Source organism: Falco punctatus (genome assembly GCF_963210335.1).
Source record: "Falco punctatus genome assembly, chromosome: 7".
Taxonomy (NCBI): domain Eukaryota; kingdom Metazoa; phylum Chordata; class Aves; order Falconiformes; family Falconidae; genus Falco; species Falco punctatus.
Genome location: NC_137587.1, coordinates 17,375,669 through 17,391,836, shown reverse-complemented (window position 1 = coordinate 17,391,836; position 16,168 = coordinate 17,375,669). Strand labels below are relative to the sequence as shown.

The following is a 16,168-nucleotide window of genomic DNA, read 5'->3' as shown; positions in this document are numbered from 1 at the left end:
CAGCCAGCATTTAGTAGCACCAAGTCACTTTACCAATGCTCCACAGGATTTCAATGAAGTGACAAAGCAGGGAAGATGAGCAGTGGACTGCAATGTCTGTGAACTTCAGGAGACCACAGTTTATATTGTGCAGATTTTTAAACTGCTGGCAAGCAGTTTATAGCACTGGAGCAAAAATTACTGCTATTCACAAAACTCTGTATTCTTTACCTGCTAAGCCTGCCATCCTATGTGTACTAAACATTGCAAACAATGCCTTTTGAAATATGTAGTATTTGTCTTGTCTATGTGAACCTTTTCCTATGCTTGATGGCCACTTTGTAACACACATTTAGGATAGGCAAGGAGGAGATAACAAGTTGTTTTTAAAAATGAATAGCATAGCTGCTGCATGAATCTGATCATGCTCAACTCTTTAAATGTCTTTTATAATTATAACATGGAAAACACCATCCTTTTAAAATTAGATGATTACAGATGTAGCAAGTGGTTGCCTATGTGAGTTCACTCAACTACAGGTTCTCAGATACCTTCTAAATAATCCAGGCAAGGAGACTGACCCTTAAGAGGATGTGAACGCCTGCACTGAGATGAATACAGTATATTCCTATGTTCCTGGAATTCCTCTTCAGTATTATCCCACCTTTCTTTCTGCACATCATCACCCTGCTGGGTGCAGAACAGGTCACACGTATTGCAAGCTCTTTGTCAAGGCATTGAAAAACTGTGCTCAAATACCCCTGAATACAGACACCCCAGAACATGGAGGTTAAGTCGCTGAACATTGGATTTTCATCCTCAGCTTCATAGCACCACTGCTGCAGGTGTTTGATCTACACTCAGCAAAGCAGTTTGGTCCAGTAATGGGTCAATACCACCAGTTGCTTTCCCATGGCCCAGTAATAGTAGGTATTTTTTTGCTAAATCATACTCACATGAATACCACCTCCAGAAATGAACAAGAAACCTGGTATGCTCCTCTGGTTATCCAACTGCATGAGTGAAGGTAATCTTTGGTTTGGCAAAGGGAGCAGGGATTTGTTATGTCTGTACTTGAACAGTGCTCATGAGAACTGAAAGAGACGTGAACCAGGGAGAATATTACATGGCCATAAGATTCTGGAAAATAAGGAAATAGACAGTAAGGAGGTAGAAGGTCCAGAAGGTACAGATACGGGAAATGGTAAACAAAAGTTTACTAACAGACTACTTATACGTCAGTCCAGGTACTCCTAGCAAATTACATCCAAGCTGCAAACTGAATGCGTTTCAGCCACACCTTCAGGGGAGCTGCTCTGCTCAGACTTTGTGCATACAACTGCAGTATGTATAACGGTAGATGGTAGGAGAGTATGGGTACCTACATATGTGTAGACAGACCCTCAGTTCATACACCCAATTTTATGCCAGAAACCACCGATGTCTAGAATGAAAATGAAGGAAATTGGCAGGACATCATGGATTCCAAGATATTTATAAACTTGGAAAGCTTTAACAATGTAAAGCTGTCTTAAGCTGGAGCCAACTACTGAGAATTCTGGCAGCCTGGAAGCTAAAAAGCTCTGTATGTTCATCTATAGATATGTTTGAGCATGTTTCAGCATATTTGTGCTGTTCTTGTAATATACTAAAACTCAGAGCATATCCCTCAAACTGTCAAGAGCCAAGTCCATTGTTGCCTTTTGGTATTAGATTTCTGGTTTTCCTTTTCACCATTCCACCCCCAGCCTCTTCATTAGTGCGAAGTGATTTGTATAGAAATTGAAATGACAAAAAAAAAAAGTGTGTGTTGACCAACAGAACATTATAGTGTTTTCACAACTTCTGCATGATGTTTTTTTAATAAAAAGAAGAAAACCCCAAGCTCTTAAATTAATGACAATTCTTTAGTGCTATTATGATAACATTTAATCCAACTTTGAAAATAACTTGCTAGAAAACAGCTGAGTAATTACGGAAGCCTTTGCAATAGACAGCATACAGACATGCACTCGTGGTCTTCCATGTTGTGACAAATCAGCAGAAGTAGCTGGGAAGGCTTTACATTAGCATCCAGAGAGATGTTGCCCATGGCTAGAACACAGTGTATATGCTCAAACATGCAACTTTCATTCAAAACAAAATATGTGTAAAGAATTAAGGCACCAAGAGACATAAAAAAAAAAAAAATTAAAAAATCAGTTGCCTAATTGCCTCTCCTAGTCTGAGTAATAAACAAAATGTGTTAGTTATACTGATTTATAAAGAGCAATTATATATTATTAGCACCACATCCAATAGAATGATTCATTTCACTGGAATGTTAAAATCACTGGGTATACCCTGTTAGGAAAGTGAGGGAAACTAAAGGACAAGCAGTAGATAGTGTACACTAAAGATAGCATTATCTGCTCTAAAATTATTGACAAAGTAGAAAAAAAGGGACTTGGAATGCCTATTGATCAACATATTAAATGATAAATCATGAGATGGAGTAGTGTTGCAGGAGTCAGCAGCAGGCTACAAGATTGAATTTAGGAAGAGGATGAACAGCTCTTTAAAAATCTATCCAAGATAGCTAGATAGAAAAATTGCATTGTGGAGGATGCTAATCAGGAATTATGTACATGAAATTTTACCCAGCGAAATATACTTGGAGCCTCTGAAAACTCTCAACAACTTTCTCATTAAAAAAGTATTTAAAAAATTCAAGAAGGTTTTAGAAGAGACTTTGTTCTTACGGATAATGAATGATTTGCTGACAGTTATCAAGTTAGCAGTGGGCACAGTATAACTTTATTTTTATGTGCAAACAAACTATAGTCCCATCCGGTAGTAAAACAGCCAGCAGCCTTTCAGGAGTGATATATCAGATTGTATTTTTCTTTCCATCTTGTCTTGTCTCTGTTTGAGTTAGGGGCTTCCAGCTCTCGCTGATTTTAGAACTCAGTAGGAACTAAAAACTGGGAAACACTACCTTTCTCAAGATCTCATGGCTCATCGCTCATGGCACTGGACCAACCCTGCTATGTGACATTCAAAACCTCTCCATTTATCACTCACACTGAGGGTGGCTGACCCCTGGTGCAGGGGATAGACACATATATACAACAACAAAAAAAAAAACAGCTTTGAAGAGATTTGAGAGGAATAGAGCATTTAAAAGACAGATGCAAATGATAATTGGAAACTGTTTAAAAATACCTTATTAATTACTGGGGGAAAAAAAAGAAAAAAGAAAAATAGAAAGAAAGGAAAAAAAAGAAGAACAAAAATAAAGATGTTTAGCTACAGAACAAACCAGAAACTTTGTTTCAAATCTTAAGACTGTCCAGTCAGGAGTCAAAAGATATTGAAACAAATAAATAAGGGGGGAAATGCAACACTGATTATAGGGAATAAGAATCAACAACAGTAGAGTGCAAATAACTGAAAGATCTAAAAAACACTGTGTCCCATGGCATTCACAAAAATATTGTTGTTTTTGTAATATATGACAAAAAATAGTACCTAGGAATGACAGATGTCTATGAAGCAACAAATGTAAAATTGTCAGTCTGTAGAAGAAGAAGAAGAGTTCAACAAATATTTATGTTCTGGAAAGATGATACATTCATATTTTATAGAAAAGGCAAAATACATTCCATTGGTAAACAAGTCGGTAGGATGCTAAATAGCAGCTATTAAATATTTTAGATCTGTAGGACTGGGTAAGTTTACACCAAAAAAACATTGGCTAAGAAACAACTCCATGAAACTCTATTGTTGACATTTAACAAATCTTGAAAAAGTTAATATTGTGCCAACATCTTAAAAAGAACATCTACATGGCTCTAGCCTACACTGCTGACATGAATCCTGAACTAAGTAATGGTAATAATGTGATGTAACCAGTGGAGAATTGAAGGTGATAGCATAATGTAGAGGAATGTGATTGTGTGGAAAACAATCAATCTTCATCTTGTTTTGTGATAGTATTACAGGTCTGATTGTTAAATATACCTGCATCTGTTGAAGTCAGAATAAAAATCAATCTGTTTGCTTAGTGAAGATAAAATATAGCAGATTACTAGATTACAGTCTACAAGGAACACTATGAAGAAGATATTCCTAATAATAAAGGATTTTAGCCCAACAAAAAAGGCATGGCATGAATAGTTTGGAGCTGATGTTACACAAACTTCTATTAGAAATATATTTTTAAATCTACATTGATTAAACTGTGGAACTATTTATGAGGAGATGGTGAATTATTATTATTTGCAATCTTCGAAACAAAACTGGATATCTTTCCGAAATGCACAGTATTTTAAACAGAAATTATGAGTATGGGCAAAAGTTAGGTGGCATTTTTGTTGATTGTCATGTCTTATGGCTCTAAAATGTGAAAAACTTTCTATTAAATCAAAAGGAAATTTGTCATTGAATTCAGTACGAATGGATCTTCTATCTGAATAACCTCATATAAGGACTGAGGATAATCATTTAGGATTATGAGGTAGAGCTAATGGCCAAATATTGAGCTGTTTGTATTTTGAAATCCAGTCATTGATTTCAGAAATTAAATTGTCTCCATATTTAAGGCTTCGTGTTATTATTTACAATGTACTAACTTCTCAACAGCAAGAACTATTAGCAGAAGTCAAAATATCTTCTAAAAGCAGAGAAAAAGGAAGCCCCAGTGCACAAGAAATTTAAAACCACTCTGAACAGAACACTAGAAAATATATGACCAAGTATAACCCTGTACCAGCATCAGGGAATGGGCAATATATCTACTAAACAAGGGGCCAAGGGGTCTGTGTCAATGTAGATCAACGCTGTTATGTGACACTTGTGGCTACCTGTACTACCATCCTAATAGTCATGTGTCATGACCTAGCAGACGAGAAGATCTAGTCAATGAAATGGATTCAGAATATTAACTTTGACAGAGATTCTCTCGCTGAATGTTCCCCAAATTTAACAGAGGTTTGATAAGTCATCCCAACCCAAATAGTTCTGTAAGTTCAGAATGCAGTGTTCACACGTGGTCATCAGTTGGGTTATAAGACCATTCCTACCAAGCACAGGAAAAATCTTTTATTCCTCCCCTCGACCTATTTAACCGACCCAGGAAACTCTGTATGTACTTTTGCAGTGCATGAAGCAGCAAGAGACAACTGTAACTAACATTTTATCATTACTTTCTTTTAACAATAGTTACAGAAGGAGTAGTTGCTCTGTGCCAAATTACAGACCACTGTTTGAATGAAATCTTTCTACCTAGGGATTCTTCCCACTTCTTGATATATTTATCTTCCAAATCTATTTTAATGAGCTCTATATAAAAATGAGAGCTCATACTTCTCGAGCCTGATGAACGGGTAATTACTGTTTTGATTCCCATGAGAGGTCTTTGAAAACCCATCTTGTCATGCAAGTTAAGGGCATAATGTTTTAATTGTAGGTAGGAGAGTGCTGGGATAGTGCTTAAGATGAATATTCTGCCATGTAACCATCGTCCAAAATATCTTTACACAAATGGCCTATCAATTGTGATACAGCTTTCATCTCTACGTTAAAGCGAAGTTAGATTTTCCTGCCAGGGAGTCTCAATTATTCTCAATGCTAAACTAAGAATTGGTTTTAGTATTTCTCTCCTTCATGAGTTTGGAATAAGATAGAAAGCAGTATGCTCTATAGATCAAAACACTTAATTGGTTATCTCCTGGCAATTAACAAGAGTACCTACATAAATAAAGGCAGGAGAAAACTACTCTTTTTCAACCTATTTTGGTGTCTGTGAGCTGCATTCAGGTAAAAATCTCAATCCTTTACTTCCAGTCCAAAAGTGGCATGGGATTCTCATGCTGCTGGATATCAGATCAAAATATGACAGTTCCAGAAGCCTTCACCCTATGCCAGCTATTAGACAGATGATGTAATGGGTGCATCCATACATAATGGGTGCAGCAAATTCTGCCTGCCCTGAAGCACAGCGCTCCTGGGACCAGTGCTGCAATAGGAAAATTCTGTATACCAACAGCAGCAGCAGTGGAGTAGAGTCCAAATTTTCCACAGCAAATAAAGCTTCTCAGAATTGTTTCAATTCTAATTTTTTACTTAAAAAAAAGAAAAAAAGGGGGGGGGGGGTAGAAAAACAAAAGCAACATGTTAAGGTTAAGGTCAAGGTCAGGCAAGAACTGGGAACAGAAACCTGGCCAAAGCAGGGATTTGGGGGCCCAACCTGGGAGGAGAGAAGCTTCCAGCTGAGCCACGCACATGTGACCTAGCTCCTGGAAGTGGAGCCTCCTACAGTTAACTTTTTAGCAATCAGTTCAGGAAATGACGGTTTTAACTAACACCTAGTTTTCCCAGATCAGGTTGTATCATCCTTTGCATTGTGCAAATAAAGTGAAATAAAACAAACTGAGAATTCATGTCAAATTCATGATGCCTGCTTGAGTGCCAAAATGAAAAGGGCTATTCCATTTAACCCTTTTATAAAGAATAAAACAGTTGATTTTTATTTAAAATCTATTTCACTTCAAAATGTATCTATTTTTAATTTTTGAGGGTAATAACTTCTCCTTAAAGGAAAATGAAACAAAATGTTTTTCCTCAGATTAAAAGAAACCCTTTGGTTAATCCAAAATGAATGTCTTCCAGTTTGCATTTCAGAAATAAAAGAAAAAACAATTTAGCTTTAGATTGGCTAAGAAGGTATATTTTTTCAAATTTTTTTCCAGCATCAAACCAAAAAAAGTAATTTATTTGCTCAGTTCTGTACACAGATACAAATGGAGTCTGCGGGAGAGACAGGTGCTCAGCATCTTTGAAAACCAGGCTATTAAAGTAACGACTTTACCCTATTGATCTTAAAGAGAAAGGAAATTGTACAATGAATATATTTAGAGATGATACCAAAATAGGAAGGACTGGAAATAGCAAACATCAGAGGAGCTTAGAAAGCATTAAAATGAATACGATTTAATGTGGATAAATGTAAAATAATACACGTGGAGGAAAATACTATCTGGCATAAAATGAAAGGAAAATTCTACAGGAAGAACAGTAATGTGGAAAAGATTTGGGGTGAGAGATAAGAACATATTGGACATGAGGTTTCAATTTAATGACGTTGCACAAGTAGCAGATCTATTCATGAAAACAGAGGTATGAATTAAGATTTTGATTTGCTTATTGCTAATGTTTGATGTAGGTTGGTTCTCCTTATCATTAGCCAAATTCTGTGCTGTTTGTATAAGTCAACTTATCCAGAATATCCTTCAATTTTTGTTGTTGTTATTGTTATATTACCTTTCTGCAAATAAATTCCTTTCTGCAAATAAATTCATCTGCTATTATGTGCAGTATGCGCAGCAAGTGTCTTAGAGAGACTCCAGGAAATGATGACAGAAACAAGTATTACAAGGTGTGATCTATTCTGTGAAAGGCTAAGGGTGCTTCATGGTTAGAGCTTAAGGAAAAGAAGCTATGATGACAGTCCTTAAACATGTAAATGGCAATAGTCCAAAAGAAGGTAGAGATTATTAACTGAGGTTGGAAATGGCATGTTAAGGAACAATAACTTGAAAGGGGATAGAAATGTGTAGATAAAAATTAAAAACAAAATCTAAGTCACAAGGACAATGAGATGAAGGGAAAATTTACCCTGAAGTTAGTTCATGCATCATGTCTACATGTGCTTCAAAGGAGCTTTGATAAGACCTTGAGAGCATTTACAGGAGACAAGCTTCCCATGCAGGGCATTGGACTATTCTACCTAGATGATCTTTTCCACTTGTTCCAGACTCAAAGTAGTTTGCATTTTACTGTGCTTCTTTTAATTTTCTAAATTTCAAATTCTTTTTTATATTTGCAAGGCTGGCAAGAATATGGATATGCTTTTGCTTTGTTAACGTTTTTCCAATTCAAGCTGATAAGGCTTGACCTGGAAAAACAGAAGGGCTGGCAGGCACTGTTGGGTTTATCAGGTTTGGCATTTTTGCAGTGATACTCAAATACATCCTTGACCAAGCACAACAGCAAGTGTCTGAAATGCCCAAGTCCAAGACTGATGTTTTTAGAACCTTGATGGTTTTGTTAATAGGTGTCTCAGTTAATGAATCATTCTGCACAAAAGAAATGTTCCAGATCTTCAGATGTAAGAATGCAGCTCAGAATCAGTTAGCTTCCATCTCACAGCTTCAAGGAGGTTTCTGCAACAGTATATTTTTTTATTTCCAAATGAATATTGAGTTTCTAAAGAACAGGACAACAGTCTCAGATAAAAATCTTTAAAAGTAAGACAAATTCTCAAGGTTTCTTCCCCAGCATACCCCTGCTCAATCCAAGCCTTGCCTGCAGGGATTTTAAGATAGAAATCACATGGCTAACATTAAAATCTTGTTAAAGGATTAGGGGCCGCGTCCTGAGCCAGATTAAATTGAATGCAGCTCCATTGACTTCAGCAGAGTTTTACCCTTTCACAGCAATTGAGGATCTGACCATAAAAATGTCTTGGGCTGGTTTATTACAGGAATGGATAGGTATGTTCATACTTGATTTCTGGCTCCAAGTTTTCTTGACCTGTTATAGTTGTCTAGTTTTTGATAAACAGAAATAGAAAATGACATGCAGAGTCTAATACCTGAAAGTGCCTTCTTGCAAGATAGGAAATGCAAGAAGGCAACTTGCCAATTCAACATTGTGTTGTCTTATTTTCATGCATTATGTAGCACATTTTAATTGTGTGCATACACATTTTTTTTCACAGAACTATTGCCCCACTTTGTGCATTGGCTGGAATGAGGCTTCTGTTCTATATTTCCTTTTATCTTTCCCACTCCATGTGTGGGTCCCAGCCTAATTTACAATCCTGCCATCCAAACCCTACATAAAATACACAAATTATTCATGTCTTCATGAGCTTTTCCATAGTGACTCATTAATTATTTTTATGGCACCTTATGAGAAAAATATTATAATTCCCTTTCCACAGATGAGAGAACTGAGACAGGAAAGGAACGTGGCCAGTTTTGGGCCACAAAGCAGATCAGTGGCAGGCCCAGAGCTCCTGGCTCTCAGCTTGTATTTATTTCTTCCCAAAAGGAGAGGAGTAACTATATTCACAGCTTCTAGTATATGCACTGGCAGTCATGATAGCTATTCCAAAAGACAGGACCAAAATACTGCAGTGGGGGCAGTCAACTAATGACAAACACAGTGGTCACCTGTAAAAATATTATCTTAATGCTACTCACGGAATTTCTGGCATAGCAACAAATATAAACTTTTCAGGGTCTACAGCTTAACCACTTGATCATACTTTGAGTTTATGAAATCTCTTCTTGTTTTATACTCTTTTTTTTCTCTATACATAATGTGATGTGGGGCTCCAGCAACAGGTTTCCTTACAGCATGAAGAATATTTGACAAGTGCCTGGTTTTGTCATGTTAGAACTCTGAAGATAATGTAAATTTGTCATTATTGATGAAATGTGTGGTTTAGTTACTTTTAAGTTACATTTGGAATTTCTGAGTCTCTGGACTGTGGTACCATCCTGCAAAAAGTATGAAGTAATGTGTAAGCAACCTTGCTTATACACTGGAATGTCAGGTCCTTCCATATAAGCAAGTTCCATCCTGCTTCATTAATAATATGAAGTAATAATATGCAATGTAAGAGGAAAGATTCAGGACAGTTGATTTCACAGTCTATCAGACACACATATCTCAAATGTTCAGTGCATTTGTTCCTGATAACTGGTTAAGAAATTATGTATCTAAACACTTTTTTTTAATGTGATTTTTTTATACAACTAAATCAAAGTATATGGAAATGTTATTTGTATTTTTTTTTTCATTTCAGTATTTTATCTTTGTTATGATAACAAACAGTCGTACTGTCCCAGGGTATATCAGTCATCTGCTTGCTATAGATTCTTTCAATTCTGTGCATTGTAAGATATTGATACTTGTAAGCGGCAGTGATTGAAGAGTTTTCCTGCAAGATTATCCAGAGGATATGCTTGCTCATTTGATCATTCCTGTGTTGGATCCACCTGGATCCTATTTAGTCTTAGCCTCTTTGTCAGAGTCTTTTATAAGCAACTAAAAGAGACAGAGATATATTTAAAGATAAGGCTGCATCTCTTTTTCACCAGAGAATATGATTTCTCCTGTTAGGAGTATGAGAGTGCTGAACGTCATGAGAAAGGCTGTGTTTACAGTACTTTTGGCTGGAACTAGAAATGGAAATGTCAGAAGATCGTAGAGGAAGCATGTGCTTGGGAAATTTTCAGTCCAAAGGTGCAGATTAAAGAGCTTCAAAACTTTTTCTAAAAATCTTCTGGGTAAGCAGATGAACATTGAATACTTACTGGAATGCCACATCTTGCAAGGTTAAAGCTGGAAGAATGGAAACTAAGTTATAATCTTTCGTCACATCGAAGTCACCAGCACAAGATGAATCTGAAGCTTCTCCAGATGTTGCATTTCAGCAATGAGTTTCTCCTGGTGTTGGATTTTCAAAATAGATATTCAGGAGTTTTCTAAACAGCTGTGCTCTGTCTAGACGAGAATCTTTTAATCCACCTCATTGCAATTCAGTTTTTTTGGGTTTTTTTATCCTAAACCCTTTGAAAGGAAGGCCACATAAGACAAAAAAGATACAGTACCCCTCAGGTAGAGTAAACGATGCATGGCAGCCACCTTAGAAGCAGAGACACAAGGCAGATGGATGGACATATATACTTTTATAAATATCTATACCTGCTAACATAGCTTTGCTAATCTAAAGGTCAGAAAGCAAAGAGCAATCCAGAACATCAGCTTGGTTGTGGATACTCCTCCCCAGAGGACATGTTTTTCAAGACTCTGTGAAATCAGGTTGGCAGATTATGAAAGATGTAATCTTGCTCACACATGTCTCATGCAAAACCACAGGAAATAGCACTCATGTTCCTCACACCAGAAGTCAAGACACACATAATCAAGTGTCGTAGAGTCCCTTACTATAAAGTGTAGTCAGGAGGCTTTGGCTTGTTGTCTGTGGTCAAACAATATGTGTGAGCAAGCATAAAGAATATTTTTCTTCACCTGCAAAAATTCTCATTGTCGCCATCATGGAGGCGTGTTTACGATTCAACCCTCAGCTGCTTTTCTGGACAACATTCTCCATTCTGCACAGGTACTTAGTGCCAAAATGGGAGATGTTGTACTGCTGCTTATCCTTTTTCTGACTGCTTTATACTTTACTTACACCAGTATAAATGCACCAAAATGTAAAAGCAAGAGTCTGGTTAGAACTAATTCTCCAATGGGCAATTTACATTCTCACTTCTGCAACTGCTATATTTAGCAATTGTTAGAGAAAATAAGAAAAATTAAATTGCTGAACAAAAATGATTGAAGCCTTATTACAGCCAAAAGCTAGATTATTGTGTAGGGCTGATTTTTTAGAATATGTACCCCTTTCAAATTCTAAAAATGTATGTCTATTTTAGACATTTGTAAGGCATTTGGCAAGCACTGCTAGGAAGATGATCGTGAAATTTAATTTTAGCATTTGAAAAGCTTAGTTTAGGTCAGAAATGGAAACCTATTTGAAGAGCTCAGCCTCTGCTCTGAAGGACAGATCTCAAATCATACAGACAACAGAAATTAATTTCTGGCAATTTCCACTAATGAGGATTTAACAAGAGAGGGTATTGTAAACTGTGAATTGCACGCCAAAGCCAAAGCTTGAGGTCCAGTCTAGTTGATTAAACCCATTGCACGACAGTTTTGCGTACTACCTGCCCAGACAACACCAGTTCTAACAGGCAATATTCATGCTTTAAAATCAATGTTATTTTGCGTGTTGTCGTAATCTCCCTAGCTCTGTATCCAAAAACCTAGAACCCATGCTATAGTTCCCAGAGTAAAGGTGAAAGGCTCTACACATTCAGATCCTGATTCTTCTTGCTACCAATTACTCTTTGCACCACCCTTCTTTCTCAGGACTCCATATGAGCACTCCAGAAACCCGAGGGCTCCTAAAGAGAAAGGGTGGAGAGGAAGCTATTGGAAGGGACCAAATGTGAGACATAGCTTCCCCACACCCATCCGTAGCTATTGTGGAAAATGTGAATCCCAGAAGATAGCCGCTGGCTAGGGAAGCTTAAGAAATGAATATGGATGTAGCAGCGTTGCCAACGGAGGGAGTGAGGTGCCAAGAACCTAGAGCACAGGAGAACACACAAGACCTATCTCCACACAGATAGTTTTGGACTCTGGAATCCAGCAGGTCTGAGTCATTTCCACAGTCTACTTTGCCACAGAGGAGAGAAAGGGTAAGACTCACCTGCGCTGGAACAGTTCAGGAGACATTTCTATATGGAAATCCTTTGGGAAATATCGTCCCTTTAGCCTCTTCTCAAGGGTTTTTACTGCTAGAGGGGACAATCAGGCCCAGACATACTACATACAGATTACCCACTTAATCCCATTTCAGTAATTATCGGTACCTCTCCCTCTACACTTGTTCCAAACAGAAAAATGTATCTTCTTGTGATTGCAGCATAAAAGGGTGTCCCTTTTCACTGTGTTAAAACCTAATCTTCAAAATCAAATTTTCCTTATAAAATAAAAGGGAAATATATTTGATGGAGGAAATTGCAACTAAGTTAAGATCAGCATTAGATAAACAAATCCTTAAATGGCTGCTAGCTATTGATTTGCTTTCTGAACTGATTTCTCTGGCTCAGAAACTCTTTCCCACGCTTGGTGGGGAATACACATTTAAACCCTGAGGTTTGGTCTGCACTAGGGAAATTTCTCCCAAATTGTCAGTGGTTTTAGAAGTGATTTGCCAATGCAGTTTTAAAAGTAATTGCGATTGTTGCTTAGGCTTCACTGTGTTGGAATCAAGTAAGAACAGTTTGGATTGTTTGGTGCTTCATCTATCCAAGGACTTGAACTGGCTTTTAAACAGAAATTCAAGAGCCCATATTAAGAAGTAATGACGCTTCCGGGAGCTCTGAGTGGCACTGAGCCTCTGAGTTCACAGCTTTCTGCATTGCTCACAGTGTTCCTGGGATTTTTTTCATATTTCACTGAAGAAGAGGGGGTTTTTGAAGCATGCTGCTCTTGGGCACCAAACTCATGCAACATTTGATAGGTACAGATCGCAAGCGTTTTAGCATAGTGCAGGTGTTTATGAATTTGTGTCCCAGTAGATAACTTCAACCAGTAAGTAATGCTAAAAATGCACAGGCTGTCAGACTTTCTGGGTAGTGTTGTCAATACTATTGGCAATGGTATGGTTCTGCATTAGGTCTTCAAGTAAATTTCTGTTTAAGCATAACATCTGTTAACATGCAGGCTTGAAACTTGAAGCTGTAGCCACATTTCTTTTGGTGAATATTTTTATACTATCTCCTGAGTAATTTTCTAGCACCAAGGATGACTACACATCATGATCAAAGAGTTGTTACTTTCAAAAATCTTCCATTGTAAACTCAGAAAATTTGTGCTAATAACGGCTTCTCTATAAAGAAAAAAAAAAAAGAAAAATAAAGAAGGAAAAGCCTTCTGCAACTTCTGTAATATGTAAAGGACAGTCTTAACATTTTTGCTTTAATTATCCTCACAGCACTTGTGTAACTGCATTTTGATGGGCACAGATGCAAGGTTTCTATTAAATAACAGCTGTATTTCCTGGAGGGGAGGCCCTTTTACTAGCAAAAAAAAGTTTGTAGGGTAGGCATTTAGCTCTGCTTTCTCCAGTAGATGTCACTTGCAGTACATAATAATTCATGTAAAGAAGTGAGAGTATATAGAAATGCATTGCTTTCCTTGAAACATGCAAGACAAATTAAAAAGCCATTTTAGTGGCCTGTGTATGTAGTAAGTCTGGCATTTGGTTTATTTTAACAGATGGCATTGGAGTAACAAAAGGTAAAGCATTTTTGTTTCCAGTTGATCAGTGAGGATTATGTCTCTATCTCCTGTAATTTGAAATAACAGAAGGAGACAAATTTACTTGTTGACACATGTGAAGTCTGGGTCACACATGATCTAATATTGTATTGACAACTAGGATTTGGCAATTAGCCGATTTACTCTAAAGACAAAATTTATTATGTAATTATTTTTTATTTCAGAAGCATTAGCATTTTGGATGAAATTTAGCAGGGAAAAAATTATAGGACACATATACCCCAACAGCAGAATTGTTTTCTTCTATCAACAAAGGAGAACTCGTGGGCATATTATGTAGTTAAGGGAAGTTGTCTTGTATTATAGTTGATTAGAAAAGTAAGCTATGTTCTAGTAACTTCCTATATTATTTCTGTCATTTTTTAATCTATTTCTTTTACTATAATGATACTCTTAACAATGCTGTCTCCAGTCAAATCACTACGGGCTTATGTACATGCAAAATCTCATCTTCAGGCTCTTGGTGCCTCAGGGACACACTGCGCCTCCATGATCTCAAGGTCACTGCTGAGGGTGAATTATGTGCAAAGGTTTGCTTTTTCTGGCTTACATCATCATCTCCAACTGACATGTTAGCCAAGATTCTACATTAGAGGATGTAGGCACTAGTGGTTCATGTGCCACTGATCACGTTTGGTGTCTCCTGGTTGGAGCCATCCCTCCTCTGCTCTCCTTAGCAGTCCTTCCTTTCATCAAGTACAAGATTGTTAGGACTGCTGTATTCTGCATTCATTTCCATTCAGCTCTCTGTTGTGTGGATGAGGTGACTAGGAGATCCATTTTTGGACTTTGGTCTTCATCTTTTTCCTTCCTGGATTCTAATCAAAGACCCACAGAAAAATCCCAGCACAGGTTAGTTTAGAGAGGGGATAAAAAGTAGCTATGCTGTCTTCTCATCTTATTCCTAGCTCACTCCCCTATCTCCCCCAGGCAACCACACACAAACATGAATTTTTGAGTTTTCAGAAGGAACATCTACCCAAGTAGGCAGGAACCACAGAGATGTGGACATGAGCCCCACTACTATACCTCTGTTCCCTCCCACAAGAGACCTGAATAATCCAAATGTGGATAAACCACGTCCTGCTCAGGAAAGAGTTTGAGGAACCTACCATGGGAGAGAAGCGCAGATCGTTAAACCTTGGTCCCTCATCCCCAAGGAAAGCTGATGTACACTGTAAATGGAAGGAATACAAGCCTAGAAATACAATAGAAATATATTTTTCCCCAAAATACAGCTGAAGGTGAAATACTGCATGGGAAAGTCAGAAACCAACTACTGCAAATTTGGTCCTAGTGAGAGCTACCCGCGCCCTGTTTTGTCTGCCACAAGGGGAGGAAAGGAGGTGGGAAACAGGCAGGCAAAGGTGATCACACAGAAAAAAATGCAAGCTCTCAAAAAGACAGCTTACCCTCTTGAACCTGGCAAGAGGCATACTTGGTATAAATCTAGATCACATACAGGGAGCCAGGTCTCTCTTTATTTGACTTGGTGATTCATAACAGAGATATGGGGTTCAGGTGGTCTAATATGAGCTGCTCTGCATTGCCTGCTTCAGGTCACATATAACGTATTGGGTCTGTAAAAGTTTATACCCCCAGTCGCAGGCCAGAAATCAGTATCACTAGACTTAAAGGAGGGCTTACAAATGGCCAGCAAAGGCAGTTTGTTGGAAAGATACAGAAAACTCCACAAAGAACAGAGAAAATAAAGAAATCTGGGAATGAAGTAGAAATAAAAATTCTGATAAAATTAGTCAGGCTTCTGGGGACTGTCGGGAATCATGCTCTTTGACTGCACTAAGTTGTGCTCATTTTTTTTCTACTTTCTTTGAGAAAAAGGAATTTGCCAGAAAATAAAAATAACCCAGCCCTTTGAAACTTTGACCTGACACAGGCTGTTGGTATTCTTCTGCTGAACTGAAAAATGGTCTGTAATGCCACTGACCTATTTTCATAAGTAATGCAATAGCTACTCCAAGCTGAGCCCATCCAGAGGAACCACATTTCTTTTAAGCAGCATACAGATTCCATGGTGATGGGTGCAATATAAGTCTAAAAGCATGGAAGAGTTTTGAGGTTTGGTATTTATTTCTTTTGCTTATAGGCACACACAGTTTTGACAATAATTTCTAATCTAAAGAGATGGTAATTTCTCATTTAACTGAAGACGTTGTGCTTTACTGAAGGTACAAGATGTTATAAACAGACAAAAAAACCC

General features: G+C 37.5%; 1 long non-coding RNA gene across 1 annotated transcript in view; it reads right to left on the bottom strand.

Moving 5' to 3' along the window:
- Positions 1–16,168, bottom strand: part of LOC308066872 — a 151,057-nt gene that overhangs the window by 118,134 nt on the left and 16,755 nt on the right. Inside the window, exon 3 of the long non-coding RNA XR_013929349.1 lies at positions 1–16,168. This exon is cut by the window's left edge and continues 118,134 nt beyond it; it is cut by the window's right edge and continues 12,012 nt beyond it. This is a non-coding gene — a long non-coding RNA (uncharacterized lncRNA).